Below are 13,314 nucleotides of genomic sequence, written 5' to 3'. Positions count from 1 at the left end.
TTAATTTCCGTGAGCAGTCGGATCGTTCTTTGAAACCATATGCATCTTCTCAGTACATCAAAGTTCTTGGTACGTTCGAAGCTCCCCTGTATATATCGGACGACAGACCAGTACTCCTCGAAAAGTTTTATGTAGTAAATGAACATTACTCTCTACTTGGAAGGTCGACCGCAATCCGCTACTGTGTATTGTTACTGGGCTTTAAAGTTCCGGTTCGCTCAATTTCCACCAACACAGAGTCCAATGACAAAATAGGAAGCGTAAGATCGTTAAACACAGGTGTGGCATTTCCTAAGTTCAACATTCCGCCTGTGGTGATACACTACGATAAGTCAGCGCCACCATGCAGGAATATTTTCACGAACATACCAATTTCACTGAAACCAATCGTGCACCAAAGGCTGTTGGAATTGGTCAGAGCGGATATAATTGAACCGGTGAAATCAAATATGGATACATCATTTTGTTCTTCGATGCTGGTGGTTCCGAAAGGCAAGGACAACATTCGATTAGTAATCGACCTCAGAGGTCCAAATCGTTGCATAATGAGAACACCTTTCGCCATGCCAAGTCTCGAGAGTATCCTTGCAGAATTTAACGGAGCCCGTTGGTTTTCGACAATCGATCTTTCGAACGCGTTTTTCCATATCGAGCTAGCAGAAGAGTCCCGACATCTCACGAACTTTTTTACTGAGTTTGGAACGTTCAGATGTGTCAGATTACCGTTTGGATTATGCAATGCCCCGGATTTGTTTCAGGAGGCTTTGGAACGGAAAGTATTAGCTGGATGTCCCGGAGTAAAAAACTACCTCGATGACGTGTTAGTGTTCGGTCGTACAGAAGCGGAGCACGATGAAAATTTGCGGCAAGTCATGGCCCGATTCAATGATCATAATGTAAAACTGAACGATACTAAATGCCGTTTTAAGAAGCAGTCAGTTACGTTTGTAGGCTTTAAATTAACAGCGGATGGATGGGAAGTAGAGGACGAAAAGATAAACGCAATACAAAATTTCAGAAAGCCGACATCGTGTCAAGAAGTGAAAAGCTTCCTTGGACTAGTTACGTACATTGATCGATTCTTGATCAATCGAGCCGAGAGAACAGAGTACTTGCGCCGGTTAGCAAATAGCGAAAGCTTCTATTGGACCAACCACGAAGACAAAGAATTTGAAGCGCTTCGCAACATATCAACATACACTATCAAGAGATTGGGGTACTATAGTCCCGAAGACAGAACGGAACTTTTTGTTGACGCCTCCCCAATAGGTTTAGGAGCCATTCTTGTCCAGTTCAACAACCAGTCCATACCTAGAGTGATCGCGTGTGCTTCCAAGTCACTGACTGCTACAGAGCAGCGTTATCCTCAAACGCATAAGGAGGCACTCGCCGTGGTATGGGGAGTGGAGCGATTTGCAACCTACCTTTTGACCAAGTCCTTCATCGTGCGAACGGACTCAGAAGCTAATCAGTTCATCTACAATGGCAAATACAGATTGGGAAGACGTGCCGTCTCCAGAGCCGAGTCCTGGGCTTTACGGTTACAGCAATACGATTTCCGCATCGAAAGGGTTCCAGGTAAGTTCCTGTGGTTACAGACCTTTAACATGCCCTCATTATTTCTTCATAACAGGTAACTGCAATGTGGCAGACGCGCTCTCTAGATTGGTCCATGATGCAAAGGAAGCAGTTCCATTTGAAAATGATAATGAAAATCATTTCTTGTATTCACTTGATTTCGCAAGTATGGAACTCACATGGCATCGCATTGAATTATCTTCCGAAAATGATCATGAGCTGCAATCAGTTAAAGAGGCCATCGAGAGTGGTTGTTGGGGATCCAATTTGACCAAATTTGAGCCTCATAAAAAAGAGCTGCGATTTCTTGGCAATCTGCTGTTTAAAGACAATAAGGTGATTCTTCCTCTGTCTGTTAGAAATGAAGCGATGAAATCAGCTCACGAAGGGCATGTCGGAGAAATGGCGATGAAAAGGATTATGCGTGAATTCTTTTGGTGGCCAGGTATGTCAGCAGGTGTGGAGAAGTTTATCAGAAACTGTGAAACTTGTATAAGGTTATCTAAGAGAAATCCACCAGTTCCATTGTCATCCCGCGAACTTCCTGATGGATCTTGGGAAGTGATACAAATCGATTTCTTGTCCCTCCCTGGTTGTGGCTCTGGAGAGTTTCTAATTGTGGTGGACATATATACACGATACCTGTCCGTGGTCGAAATGCGATGCACGGATGCGGAAAGTACGAATGCAGCATTATGCAGTATTTTCCAGCTCTGGGGACTACCGAAGATCATGCAAAGTGACAATGGTCCGCCATTTCAAGGATCTAATTTTGTTTCTACGTGGGAAGATAGAGGAGTAAGAGTTCGTAAGTCTATTCCACTGAGCCCTCAGTCGAACGGCTCAGTTGAACGCCAAAATCAGGGCATTATAAAAGCGGTAGCAGCTTCAAAACTTGACAAACTCAGTTGGAGGACTGCTATTCAGAAATATGTACACCATCACAACACAGTAGTTTCTCGTTTGAACGCTACCCCATTTGAATTACTAGTTGGATGGAAGTTCAGAGGAACGTTTCCTTCGTTGTGGTCAGCTAGTAGATTGGATCGAACAGACATTCGAGAAAAAGATGCCGAATCGAAACTGAAAAGCAAACGATATGCGGACAAAACTCGACACGCTACGGACTCCGATATAGTGATGGGAGATTGGGTTTTATTGGCGCAACATAAAAGAAGCAAAACCGATCCTACTTTTCCTGCGGAGAGGTACCGCGTGATTGCTATCGATGGACCAAAAATCACTGTGATGAGTAAGAATGGTATTCAATACTCTAGAAACATCCAGGAGGTTAAACGTGTACCATTTTTCGAAGAGCAAACAACAGTACAGGCACCAGAATTCGACACGGACAACAACTCAAGTTATGCAGACAGAGATGATCAAGAAGGCTTCTCATCACTACCATCCCCGGCTCTGGAGAACGGAGTCTCTGACGATTGCCGAGATAATACAACACCTACCCTGGGTACAAATAGAAATTTGCGTCCCCGCGCCGTTCTACGTAAGCCATCGAGGTTTGACGAGAAATTCGTTTATACAGTTATAAATTAGAGTAGACATAGTAAGAAATGTAGGAGATTATACTAATTGAAAAAATATATACATCTAAAAATACAAACATGAGCTGAAAAATGTGTATCGAAATTATTCATATCACAATGACTTCCCTTTACAAAGCTTAATGCTGTGAGAGACGGGTTTTCCTAATATTTCAATACCCCAAACTCAAACACTAACATTCAGCAGCAAAATCGTTCCGCATCCACGGGGGGAGTGTCTAACGGGTTGCATTATCCATCTGTGCATTGCATCATTCATGTGTATAAAAGCAGCACGCTACGGAGGGAGCGCTCATTCTATTGGCGAAAGTCATCGAGTGACGATCGGTCGCAAAGGAACCGCCAGCAGCAAGCGATAGGTCTTGCAGTGAAACGAGAGAAGAGGAGCAGCATCGAAACGAGCGTGTGGTCTCGTAACCATCAGTGTCAAGCAGCCTTCGTACCGGGCGGGTGATCGTCGATCCAGGCAGGGCACGCAGCGAGTCGCGAGTTTGCCGACGAGTTTTCACAAAGCGGAGCATCGATCCGAGCGATAGGCCTCGGAGATTTTGTTTCTGGCTTTTTCCAACTGGCTCACTCATCGGGTTCGTTGTTCGAACTTTTCGACGTCGAGTCATGATGAATTACGACACCTACTACAACTGAATGTAAAAAATGTAACCTGATATCTTTTAACAGGAAAAGAGACATTCCCAATGTAACAATAACTTTAGGCAATCAAAATGTTGAAAAATGTAATAGAATCAGAGACTTAGGCATAATTTTAGACTCAAAACTTACTTTCATTGATCACTATAACACTATGATAAATAAAGCTAATAATATGTTAGGCTTCATTAAACGCTTCGCTTATAACTTCAATGATCCATACACAATAAAAACATTGTTCATTGCCTATGTTAGATCAATACTTGAATATTGCAGCATAATTTGGTCACCTTTTTCAACAGTACATGATGAAAGGATAGAGTCGGTGCAAAAACAATTTTTATTATATGCTCTTCGCAAATTAGGTTGGACAGAATTTCCATTACCATCTTACAAAGCTAGATGTATGTTGATTAATATTCAAACACTAAGAGAGCGTCGTGAATATGCCATGATTTCATTTATAAACGATATTGTATCCCATAAAGTTGATTCCCCAGAATTACTATCTAAATTAAACTTTTATGTACCATCTAGACGTTTACGCCATCGAGAACTATTTGCAATCAACTATCACCGTACTAATTATGCAAAATTTGGGCCAATGAACCAAATGATGACTACTTATAATAAACATTACAATTCAATCGACTTAACTTGGTCCAAAGCGAAGCTAAAACAATACTTCCGCACTTTATCTTAAGAAGAAAAAATAGGTAATTGAATGTAGAAGTGTAACTAGCGCATAAGAAACTCTCTGTAATGGTCTACAAGCATGATTGACAATAAATAAATAAACTCAATTGAAAATCTGAAATGTTGCGACCGTCACGAAATTATGTAAGATTTTGAATACTTATAATTCAGCCATCTACCGGTAGATTTTCAAAATTTTCCCACCAATCGGTCGGGAATTTATACAAATTTTTTTTAATCAAATTAAGAAAACTTTTGATTTTTGACGATAGACTGTCGAAAATTGTGAAAATGTCGACCCCTTTCTTACGCAACCAAACACGTTGGTTGGGAAGCACATTATAAAAGCAGACCAATTTCTGCTTCTTCGCTCATTCTTCTTTTGGCGTTAACTACGTCTTACGGCAATATACTGGGTGTCAATTGAAAATCTATAATATTGCGACCGTTACGATATCATTTTAGAATTTGAACTAAAGGAAGGCTGCAACTATGACAATCGACTAAAATTCAAATGCTGAAAAACACATGGCGTAGTTAACGTCATGCGGTCGTGTCTTGTACACATCCCCCTCTAATTTTTTCATATAACCGAAAATCAGTTTTTTTTTTTGTTTTGGGGTTACTTTGATAGTAGAGTATAAATGGAACAAAATTGAGTGAATTACGTGACATTTATAGGGCGTTGCAAACCTCTAGGCGTTTAACGTTATATGGAAATTTCTGACTTAGACTACTAAAATTGTCCCAGTTTGTAAACATGGTTTTCCCTAAGAGATTTGAGATCATATTTAAGGTCTATTATAACTAGGCTATCAAATATAAGTGGCGAACTATTCAAAACTACATCAAATAGTGATTGTAGAGCAGATTGTTCGTAGACGTTTCGAAATTGCTAACGTTGCATCAATTTTTAATATTCGTCTCATATGTTCTCGATTCAAATATAATACCGTTAAGTCACCAGTCACCGTACGGCCTCCATTCACCGTGCACATATACATATTCCTACAGAATATTCATACAATTTTCACAAATTTGTCAGCAAAATAAAATTTGTCAGCAAAATAAAATAAAACTGATGAAATGAAGTAGTTTTGGTCACAAAGCATTTTTAAAAATCTAGTTTATGTAGTCAAAATCATGTGAATTCTGTTTGATAATGAAATTTTTCAACAGTCTTAGAAGAAACGCCAAAAAATCGCATTTTTTAATTTAACGATACACAGTTAAAAATAATGAAGATTACACGTCATGTAAACTTCATTTATGCGATGTAAACATGACGTCATGTAAATTTAAGTCTGAAATCATGTAAAAATGTTACATAGTAATCACACAGAATCCTGATGGGTTACATGACATATAATTGAAGTTTACATGACATATCATGTAAATATCCATGATTTTCCACGCTCCAATTATGTGCATCATATGTCTCAGAAATTTACACGTTTCGTTCGAACTGTGTAGAATATGAAACTTTTCAAAATTTCAACAAGTTTTCACTGTGGATACTATTAATAAGATGTATTTCACCGTATGAGCAATGAGATTTTATGCAAATTAGAATTTTTTATTTTGTTTCAGTTGAAACCCAAATGCACGGTGAATGGATCCTATTCAATACATATGGTTCCTATTACCGTGCATTAGTGTAGAAGGCATGAAATTATTTGGTAATATTTGGTTTATTGGTATGTTGTCATTAAATTACTTTATATTTAGTTTTTCGAGTGTATATGGAATGGATTGGACAATACAGTCAAACCTCCTATAACGATTTTAATGAAAAACTAATTATTTAGCCATTTTTTTTTAACTTTTTATGGTTTTTATTGTAAATGAAGATTTGAATACTCTTAAAAATGAGTGCACACACTACTAGCAACATAGTTGCTCCATCAACAACGTTTTTTCAAGATACAAAATTAAAACATAACGAAAACTATACGCACGGTGAATGGTGCACTAGTGTGCACGGTAAATGGTGACATAGAACGGTACGAGGCGACCTTAATATGAAATTTTCAAACATAATTTTTGAGTAATTTTTTGTTATGCATCACTAGTTTTAGATTTTTCCCTGAATTATTATATAATTGCACGTTCCGTAGTGGTATTCTAGTACGCTTCAAATTATTTGGAAAAGTTATATAATTTTTTGAAGCGCAAATTTTTCTTAAATGCACGGTGAATGGTAGCTTGACGGTATACTAATATTATTTACTGTTGCATTCGTTTAGCTTAACTGATTAATACATATTATCTTATTTCGTTTAGTACTGTTTGGATTTGAATCCCGGACAGCTTCAAATTCCAGACACTCTACTTTGTATGGGAAAGATTTCACTCGCAATGCACAGTGGTCCAGGAATCAGTTTTACGCGGAATGATGCATTTTGAGCTTTAGAATGAAACATTAGACGAAAACGATCTAATGTAGAAGATCGTTTTCGTCTAATGTTTCATTCTTAAGCTCAAAACACATCTTTCCGCGTAAAACTGCTTTCTGGACCACAGTGCAATGTTTCAAAATTTGCCGTTAAAAAGTTCTCAATTTGAAAAATGATTAATAAACATTTTATACAGCAGTCCATGGAAATTTACAATGCTCAACTAGTTTTGACGTCTTCCTAACGGCTTACTGCGTTTATTTAAAAATTTAACTATTCCAATTGTGTTTTTAAGAGCTTTCCGGAATTCAAATCAGAGTGTTCGGAATATGAAGCAAACCTGTGGTTATGTCCGGAATAAAAATCACGAAGAGGTCGAACATTTTTAATTATTAAAGTTATTTCAAGATGTCGAGTCCGAATCTTCATCCACCATTCGAAATTTAAGTGTTTGCAAGGCCTTATTACGCTAAAGTTTCATACAGAACGAAACAATTCATATGTGTTTCGATTATTTGTATTTCACTGTATTGTATTTTTTTCCGTAATATGAATCAAAACGCTATGTGATGAGTCCCGCATTACCAAAGATACCCCGTTTTACGGTATTCCGTATTTGGTACACTATCAAGAACTTTGTTCGTATCTATTTATTTCTTTGGGCAAAGTTACTCAAACAGAACTTTTTTGCAAAAGCTTTATATTCAGAGAGCACTTCGCCAACTTTTCGTACTATGTGTATTTTTTTATTTCCAACTACAGTATAACAGCACAAATAACCGCCTAACGGTTTTCAAAGTATATGCTATTACCAGACGACTTATACCAATTTACTTTGCTACTTATTATAATATTTATCAACACTATTTTTGAATGATAGATAACTCCTCTCACACCTACACTTTCTTGGCAATTCATTCCACGCTCTAATTGCACGGTGTCGAAACGAATCTTTAAGATATCCAGAAAGACATCGCACTGTTAATAAAGGTGCTCTCAAGGACCGGGCCTACGCAAAAAAGTTGCTAAGATACGTGGGAGGATTATTTAGAATTTTAAATGTTTGAGTACAAATTCGAGTTTTTAGATAATTGGTGAAACTTATACCGAGTAAGGAATTGGCGTAACTAGATATGTGGTCAAATTTTCCAAGATTGAAAACATATCTTATGACTGTGTTAAACGCTGAATTCAGTTATTGTAAATTTTTCTTAGAAACTAGAGAAAATAAAACATTCCCATAATCAAACAGTGGAATTATTAGAGATCTTGCAAGTAGAAGACGTGTATGTTGTGGAGTGCAACTTTTTACAACAACGAGAGAATGAAGAGCTTTGTATACTTTGTTACATACTGCATTTACTTGGTCATTCCAAAACATTTTACGGTCCATTAGTAAGCCAAGGTTTTTAACAGTATCGGAATATTCAATCGTATCGTTGTCCACTTTGATTTTGGAAGCGTTATTTATTGCCATACGCTTATTTCTGAAGATAATTGCCTGTTTTTTTCGAGTTCAATAATAGCCCGTGCAATTTACACCACTTTAAAATATTTTGATTTTCAGTGTTCATTTTTCTTACAGTATTATGTTAATTATTTTCAGTATCGGACAAATATAGCTTACAATCATCAGTATATAAATGAAATTTGCAGAAAGATAGAGTGAGTGGCAGATAATTGATGTACATGGAAAAAAGAAGTGGACCTAAAATGGATCTCTGGGGGTACACCATAGGGAACTGTGATCTTCCCCGATTCTTTGTTGTTAAATTCAACGTATTGTGAGCGGCGTGTCAAGTATTGTGCATTCAGATCAACTTTAGACCGAAGTTCATAAGAGAAATGAAATATCACCGAAAGTTCGCCGAAGTTCGGCGTCGGCATTCTACCGAAGTGCTACGCCGACAAAGACAATTCTTATGCGTCGACGAAGCACCAAATTAGAATGCCGACGCCGAACTTCGCCGAAGTTTTGGCTGCCGAACTTCTAATTGTCACTCGAATTGTCGATACAAACGTATCAATTTCACCGAAAAATAATCAAGTTTGAAAATTCGTAAAAGTTTATCACAAAGTCAGCTATGACTAATTGTGTCAAACGCTTTACTGGAATCTAGTAATCCTTTATAAGGATAAAGGATCACTACTGGAATCTAGTAGTGCCATGACTGTAACCATTTTTTGACGAGAGCTTCCCTTATATCGTTTCCAACCTTTATCAATGCAGTTACAGTGCTGCAAGATGTTACGATATCCTGATTGAAATGGAGACAATAAATTTTTACTTTTCAAATAATCGTTTAATTGTTTAGCAGGTATTGACTCAAATATCTTGGACAGAGCACAGAGAATGCTGATTGGACGAAAATCTTTAGTGGAAATTCAAATTAGGAATTAAAAATTCCCATTGATTGATGAATGGTGTAGCGCACATTGATTATCGAGGGCGTCAGCAGATTCCCCAGTGGTCGAACTAAAACCCCTGTGGTGTTTTTGTCGACTAAGCGAACGTCAAACATGGTCAAAAGTGTCAAGGTTCATTTATAGACAAAATTTTTAAATTAAAGTTTAAACATGATATAGCCATTATTTAAGCGGGAAAAATTGCTAAAGTAATTACAGTAACATGCTTTTTCGTGTTATTAAATAAAAACAAGATTTCGTTACAAATTTTAGGACCCAATTATGAAACGTTTTTGCTTCCTCACGGGAACATTTTCGTTTAGCAAGAGTTATAGTTTTTTATGCATCGAATTATCCTCTGCTCGCGTCAGGTTGATATGGTAGCGTGCCCGCATCGCAGTTGTTTAGTAATGTTCTAGGTTCAAATCATATCACTGGTACCAATTTTGGTTTATCCACATAGTGATAAATCTAGGGAGAAGTTAGTGAGTAGAAAAGGAAATATCCACAAATTTGAATGATTTTCGGTTGTCATCTATCGTAACTCCAGGGAAAGAAGATTTTATTTTCCCTGGAGTTACGATAGATGACAAACGAAAATCATTCCAATCTGTGGATATTTCCTTTTCACTCGATCATATTTTCCACTCATCAACTTCTCCCGAGATTTTCCACTATGTGGATAAACCAAAATTGGTGCCAGTGATATGATTTGAACCTAGATTACTAAACAACTGCGATGCGGGCACCTGACGCGAGCAGAGGATAATTCGATGCATAAAAACTAACTCTTGCTCATCGTAATGGATACGGGAAAAGATCTCCATTGTTTAGATCTCCTACCTAGCAAATGGTCTGGAATTCGGTATCTTACATTTCAATCTTCCATCATTACCTTTCGCATGATGTTTAAACTCAATACATCATATAATAGTTTTTTTACTAACTTGATGTGAAAACAGTATCCTGTAGGGGAATTAGGGGCATAATGGACACGTTAAGCAAATGTTCGTTTTAAGACCCTTAAATGGCAATGTTTTTAATTTACCCCCGGCTAGTTTTCAAGTTTGATGTTAGCCCAACTAACAATTCAGAGCCACAAACAAGCATGCATGTTTAATTATTGTTCAATAATGGTAATGGCAGCTGAATATAAAATTTGCTCTATAAAGAGCTGAGAAGGTGCTTTTTTAACACAAACTTAGATCAATGTTCAACGTTATGCATTAGAATGAACAAAAGTTGAATCGCCACTTATTAAACGTTTCCAAAGATTCTCATTCGACTAGTCAAGATTGTTCTACAAATGAGCTGAACAAGACATGTTTCCCCCAATTAAAAAGCCAATATTCCACTATACAAATGTATATGTATAAAAGGATATTCAGAAGACGAACTAACGTTTTACTTGCGTCGCACTTCAGCTATTCCCACATGTTTAACATAAGCATGAATAAGAACTGAATAAGTATCTTATTAAATCTTTATTCAGCTTCAGTACATTATAAGAACAGTTGATCCAATAGAGGCCAAAATGTCGATTAACAAACACATTGTTCAGCAATAAATAAGCCTTGTAAAAGCGATCACACTATAGCTAAATTTCATAAAATGGACAAAATATCCGAAATTCGTGTTGAGTTCCGAATGCATTTCAAAGCTCATAAATTATGCTCTTTTAAAACTTTTGAAATAGCTGTTCAGAAAATAAACATGGTCAGTCTCTAGAAATGCAGAATTATTGTGAAAAATAAAAATAAACATTTAAGCTAAGTATTCCGAGTAGGAGCAAAGTACTGACAAACAAAGCGTGATATTGACTTGATTGACATAAGAGATAAAATATCTGAAAACAATATCAAAATGTTGTTCCTGGAACTTCTAAACCTATGAAAAATTTGATGGACGTAGATCTAATGGATAGCTCGCAGCTATTGGTAAAATCTTGCAGAATCTAAATATGACATGCCAATTTTGTTCTAGTAGTTTATTTTAGATATCATTTCCAGATATTTTCTATCATATATCTATCAAGTTAATATCACTTTAAGCTACCCATATTATATTTTCTATTGCTAAGCTTTTTTCGCCTGCTCGGGATGTTTTTCCGTACAAGAAAAATGGAAATTTCTTTGACAGAATTGATTAAATAAATTTCTATAGCCAGCTACATTTGAAATGACATTTCTTCACAACTGAATAAATACTGCGCTCTAAGAAAAATGATTTGGGTTCTGAGAACTACCCCTTCAAATGATTCAAATATATTCATACAAAGAACTCTTACTTCAACGCATATGTAATAGGTTTATGAAAAATACACATAAAAAAATAATCAAACTATAATTTATAAAATTATTTAAGTTAATTAATCAGTTTTGAACAAACTAAAACTTATTATGAAATTAGATTAATTATTTCAGATTGGTTTTACTTTGTGTAAATAAACATTATTTTGACCAACATCGACATAAATTTTCTCACTGTGCGCTAAAAATAGCCGACTGAACTCAGCTTGGATCAGCACTAAACAGCAGCTGAATAATATGCTTGTTCAGTTGTAGATTAGCGTACCATGTGTTGTTTAGACGTTGTCGAATAGAAGCTCGAACATGGTCAATATTCAGCTATGAGAAGTTTATATTTTGCACTGGACGGTACAATCATCAATCCTAGGATGGCGCAGATGGCAAGGCAAACCGCTGACGATTGGAAGGTCTCGAGTTCGAATCCAGTATAGTATACAGGCGATTTTTAAATAAGATTGTTATACTATCATAATAATAGTGTACACTATATTTATAAAGTGCCTAGAAAAAAAGTTTTTTTGTTTTTATTAGTCTTTAATTATTTTTAGACCAGCCGTATAAAAGCTGAACTAAATGCTTGTAAAACGTTTTTAAAGCTGAAAAATAAAGTTGGTGTTCAACGACATGCTTAAAAGTTTCTCCAAATTTGTGTGAACAATGCTTTAACAAAGGTTGGCCATGGAAATTATTAAAATGTTATAAAACATGATGCTGGATAAAACTGCCATAATGGTGTTTGTTAAATGAGTGAATGTTAGTTGGGAGTACGACGTGCCACATTCATTCATAGTGATAAAAATCATATCATATGTCAGAAAAGCGAGATAGAAAATTGAGTCGAAAACAAGGCTGGTAAAAAGGTATCGGGGCAAAATGAACACCTGTATGAAATTTAGTTTTTCCAATATATTCAATGACTGTCAATCATTCCGATATGCAAAAGGACTCTCCCTCAATCATAATAGCTAAAAAGAACCTTTCTGGGTTCGTTACTTTGCTCAAAAATTAGATTCTTCCACGGTCTTGCTTATATGCCAATTTGAAACTGAGAAAAATTTTAAGTCAAATTTTAAAGAACAATTGAAGCAAAAAATATTTTTTTTTACCGTCAAGCATTTCAAATGCATTACAGATTTCATGCAGTGAATGAACTTTTGATGAAATATGTGTATTATCAGATATTGAGAGGGTGTCCATTTCGCCCCGTATGTTCATTATGCCCCTAATTCCCCTACGAATATAAAATTGGGCCACTGTACGATGATACTCTATGCCCAGGAAAGTCAAGGAAATTTCAATTACGAAAAGATCCTGGGCCGACCGGGAATCAAACCCAGACACCTTCAGCATGGCTTTTCTTTGTAGCCGCAGACTCTAACCACACGGCTAAGGAAGGCCCAACAGACACTTAACGTGGACATTGCGGACATTACAACGCGTAAATCACGAGTTGTATCAAGTGTATAAAGATGCGAATACAGTCATCTTTCCCTAACTCGATATTGAAGGGACCATCGAGTTAGGGAGGTATCGAGTTACAGAACACAGAACCAGTGCAACTGCGATCCAAGGGACCATCGAGTTAGCCATGAAAACCAACTTTTACTATGGCTCTCTAACTCGATATCCAGGAAACCAGGTGGGCGACTTCGTGGAAGATCACGAATACGCTGACTGTACGCAGTGGAAGAGGAGCTGGCGTCCTTAACATGTTTGGAC

Source organism: Aedes aegypti, chromosome 1 (assembly GCF_002204515.2).
Source record: "Aedes aegypti strain LVP_AGWG chromosome 1, AaegL5.0 Primary Assembly, whole genome shotgun sequence".
In the NCBI taxonomy this organism is placed as follows: domain Eukaryota; kingdom Metazoa; phylum Arthropoda; class Insecta; order Diptera; family Culicidae; genus Aedes; species Aedes aegypti.
Note: the sequence above shows the minus strand (reverse complement) of the source record.